The sequence below is a fragment of the Paramormyrops kingsleyae genome, chromosome 11 (genome assembly GCF_048594095.1).
Source record: "Paramormyrops kingsleyae isolate MSU_618 chromosome 11, PKINGS_0.4, whole genome shotgun sequence".
Classification (NCBI taxonomy): Eukaryota; Metazoa; Chordata; class Actinopteri; order Osteoglossiformes; family Mormyridae; genus Paramormyrops; species Paramormyrops kingsleyae.
The window spans coordinates 13,343,987-13,348,189 of record NC_132807.1 but is presented as its reverse complement, the minus strand read 5'-3'; the positions used below and the strand labels follow the sequence as shown (position 1 = coordinate 13,348,189).

Sequence of the window (4,203 nt, the reverse complement as noted above, 5' to 3'; positions counted from 1 at the left end):
AGTCACTCTCTGGGCCCTCTGTGTGACTGCATGTGCTCTCTGATGGAATGCTGACTCGTCAAGGGTGTTCCTCAGCCCAGTGCATTATGGGATAGGCTCCAGACTCACTGTGACCCTGTAGGCCTACCACACAAACACTTATAGAACATGGATGATAAATTTAGACTTTTTAAACTTAACATTATCATTTAACCTAGCTATGCTCTTGACCTTATTCTGATTATAATTAACGAATTTTGTAATAAAACACAGGGGCCTTCAGCTGAAATTAGCAAATATAAGTAAATGTAACAAGTATTTAGCTCTAAAACTACCATATGACAATATACATTCAAGAAAGCTAAAGCATATTCTAGAAGATCGAGGTGGGGGTGGTTGAACTCATTGGTTTACTGTGACACAAAACACTCCCTCCAGCCATGGATGTTATTTCTTCTCCATACAAACCGAATAGGCTCCCACAGCCGGCCCTTCGGTGTCATTTACAGCACGGTAAGATTGGTCTTTCCTCTCATGGTTCACTACATTATTGCCGATTATTACACCGGGTCCCTATATAGCTTGACACTGCTGTGGCAACGGCAATGCGGCCAAAAGGACCCCGTCCGCAATAACACGTTATTAGCTTTCGCTCCGTCCTCCCGGGCCGGATTTATGCCGGATATCCACAGACCTTTCGGGGTAGCCATGCTGACAGCACAAGCCAAACAGCGGAGGCCCTAGAACGCGGTCCTCCAGGAGGCTGTGCTCCCCCGTCTCAAATGGCACGCACGTTTACCCAGTAAATACTTGCCATCTTGGTGTGTAGTTTACTGATAGTTCAGTCAGCGTTTGTTCTCAGATCATTTTATGTAGTTTGCCGTCTGATGTTACTCACACTATGCTTCCGTAAAGCCTTTTGATCAGGACTCGTTCCGGCGGCAGCCAGAAGTTCCAGGGAGCATCATAATGCAGAGGAGGTGCGACGAAAACAACACTCCGCTGACACGCAGATCGCCCCCCTTCTGTCACTGTATGAAAGGCGTCGGTATGTCAGCAGCCCATGCGCGGAGGATCTCCGGAGGAGGATCGGCACCAAACAGGAGACCCGCGCTATTAGAATGGCAGAAGCGCGCATTAAATTGTCATCATAATCGGCTTTGTTTAATCGATGTAGCGACTGTAATAACACGGCGTGATGTCTCGCCACGTAGGGAAGCGCGCCCCCTTAACCGGGCACAGCCCCCTGGCGCGCGTGTCCTTACATCGCGTGCGATCATTAACGTGCCAAGCGCTGCGTGCCCACATCCACATAGACGGTGACACGGTAATCAAAGCTTTTAATAAATCGCACCGCAACAGTATACAAAATCCATTTAAAAGAACATCAGCGACTAAATTGGATACATGCTATAGCAGAGTGACTATTCTTATAAGACACCAATAAGATAAGACATCTTCTGTAGTGGTAAATGACAACTTTAACTTTATAGAGAGAGAGAGAAAAAAACTTAACACTGAACCATTACAAGTTATTACATCAGGATACGAAAACATGGAACTTAAGAAGCATTAGCCTCTCTCCTTCTTTGGACGGGAGCTTATTGGAGCACAGTTGTCAAGAGGGCAGAACAATAAGTCTCTGGATTCCGTGGAGACGATGGCATTTGATTGTGTGCTTTGGTGAACCCTCAGATATTGCCTGCGTTGTGAAGGGTTCGGCTGAGCCTGGGAACGCCGGTTAAAGTGCGCTACATTCCATTAGTGCTGCCCTATAAAGGCACAAGTGAAAATCAATAAAAGTATAATTAAAGACAAACTATTTATGGAGAACCACCAAGTCTTGTTTTCTACAACCTCAGATGACACCATAAGGTCTGTCCCCGTTTAAAGCAGGAAAGACCCAAGGTAATCCTAAAATTCATAGGCTAAAAACTACTAATGCAAAACAAATTGCTAGTGATCATTTGTTGTTTAGTTCCTTTGAATTCCGTGGTTCTTTCCCAAACCCCTTTTCTACATTACTTTCTAAATGGAAAAACGGTCCGGCTTCCGCAACCACCACAAGCTGTCTGCAGCATCAGCATCATGCAGGTGGATATGGATGTACGGAATCATAACTGCTGATTTTCATGTCCATCCAAACACATTCCCCATGCACATATGGCTTGGGTTGGTGTGCTGTTAGGACAGCAGGTTAAAACGAGCTGCAGGGATTCTCTGAAGGGATGCAGCTCTGGTTTGAATCCCAAATCCATTCTTTGTGAAGTTTGCCTGTGTTTCATAGACTCTACCCCCGATGATCCTGAGCAGGATAAGCAGTTAGATAATGGATGGATCCTTTGAAACTACGCCTGACTGCTAAGAATCGGGTCTGTAGAAATGACCCCTGATTGGTGTTTTCGCCTACTTCCCATTTTGAACATTATAAAGCCATATGCTGTATAAGCCATAAAGGACAGTTTTCAATTTTTGGTGTCAGTCAATGTAATTGCATTGTCAGCGTCATGCACCCGTTCCAAATAATGTAAAGAAACAGCAGAGGGAGAGTGAAAGCACGAGTAAAAATGGCTGAGCTTCATCACACAATCATAGCACTCAATTGATGTCACACTGGAATCCAGTGATTTACATGTTTCTCCTTTCAGACCCTTGACAGGTGTACAAGCCTTCAGTGTGGTAATCCAGAGTTTTTTTTTTTAAGAATTTTATTTCTTCAAGGATGTAAACCTGAAATTTGCAAACTCAGCCTTCATCTCTTCTGTAGCCTAAAGTTTGACACTACAAACTCATCACAGAATACTCCCCTTGCTCTGCAGCACACCATGAGGGACCTTTTCAGAAACTTGAAAAATCCAGCAGATGAAACTGGCCTCATATACATCAAAAAACCTTTTCGTTTCCAATTTTTGGATTTTCATTTTTGGGTCTTGAAAATAGAAGATCATGATGCCTGAATGGCTATCAACATATACCAGTTATTTATTGTATACAGAGTTTAAAATGGGATACAGTTTAGAGATATACAGTATGCACACTATGAAAATGCAAAAAAAAAAAAGTGTAGACTAATCAAATTCTGTCAAAGGGAACAAGAAACTGCTTTAAGATGTAATTCACTTGTTTCTTTAGACATCTCTTCAACCTTTAACCAGCCGCTGTGATAATGATGGACTGAACAGATCTGTACTTAAAGACTTCCTTCTGAAGAACTGCAAGACACAACTAAAGCCAATTTGTAAGATGATCGATAAAAATAAATAAGCCACCATCTTATTGTCATTTCCCGTATTTTAGCTTTCCAGTTACCCTGAGAAGAAACAGTTACCCCAATACACTCTTCCCACGTAATACACTTCACAGCCCTTCCAGCCAAACACACCATGTGCTCAATTATTCGGCCTAATAAATCCCTTCGCCGCCAAAGTGCTTGGGATGTCTTCGTTAGGAGGAATTCTGTTCCGCGGGGCGGGATGTATGAGCCGCTGAGGTTAGACACTGTAATTTGTACCCTGCAAAAAGAGCCCAGTGAGAAGCCAGTGGCAGAGTGCAGATGATCTTTGAGGTGACCTGCTTTGCTTCTAACTGCAGAGGAAATGACAAGGCCAGTGGGAGAAGCAATTACCCGGAGTGGACGTCATTATGGCCATCCGTGTGTGTGCTCCCTGTCCTCGCTTCCCGGCCTCCTCCTGCTTCCCCACAAGCCCTCAGCTTCCCCTATGGTTTCCTCTGTGACTTCTCCTGACTAAGAGCCAAACGTTTGACATCAATATTTCCCCACCAACGATCATGGGCTCTAATGATCCCGTGAGCCCTTTGGGGATGGGATGTACAAAACTTATTTTGTGTATTTAAACTGTCCTTCAAGTACTGAAGCAATGCAATTGTAAACATTTTAGCTGTTTAAATGCCCTTGACAACAGTAAATTATTGATGGTTACTGTCAAATGTATGCTCTCTTCATTAAATCTGTGGAGCGGTAAGTTATGTGTAGTGCAGATATGTATAGTGTGGCAGTTCTTTCAATATGGGTATAAAAAATGTACAAGAAAATAATTCTAGAACATGGTACACTATATGTTAAGTAACAAACGAAGCGGTCTCACTTTGCATAATAGGGTTTATTAACCAATGTCTCCACATAGACGTGTTTCTACATGGTCTTTTGAATACGATATGTTCAAAAATGTATGGACATCAGCTCATTCCGAAACCAAGGGTATT

The 4,203-nt window shown here is 43.2% G+C and overlaps 1 long non-coding RNA gene across 1 annotated transcript; it reads left to right on the top strand.

Annotated features, from left to right (window-relative positions):
- Positions 1-380: 380 nt before the first annotated feature.
- LOC140593389 (uncharacterized) lies at positions 381-3,962 on the top strand. Its single transcript, XR_011993687.1, has 2 exons — positions 381-492; positions 3,571-3,962. It is a non-coding gene; the product is annotated as an uncharacterized lncRNA (long non-coding RNA).
- The last annotated feature ends 241 nt before the right edge of the window (positions 3,963-4,203 follow it).